We start from the raw sequence: 214 nt of genomic DNA, 5'->3' as shown, positions 1-214 counted from the left end.
TTGAATGGAGCTTGTAAGGACCAGTGTTTCATACAGAACAGAAAATTAAATGTGACATTTGAGACTATACTCTGCAATAGAAGAGAGCCCACAAGGAGCAAGAAGGAACACCTCCATGTGACTGGATTATGGGGATTGCCAAGCAATATACAAAACAGACGACAGCATAAATTTCACTATATATATATATATATACAAAACAGACGACATATAT

Source organism: Populus euphratica, unplaced genomic scaffold, assembly GCF_000495115.2.
Source record: "Populus euphratica unplaced genomic scaffold, PopEup_1.0 scaffold32.1, whole genome shotgun sequence".
NCBI lineage: Eukaryota > Viridiplantae > Streptophyta > Magnoliopsida > Malpighiales > Salicaceae > Populus > Populus euphratica.
Note: the sequence above shows the minus strand (reverse complement) of the source record.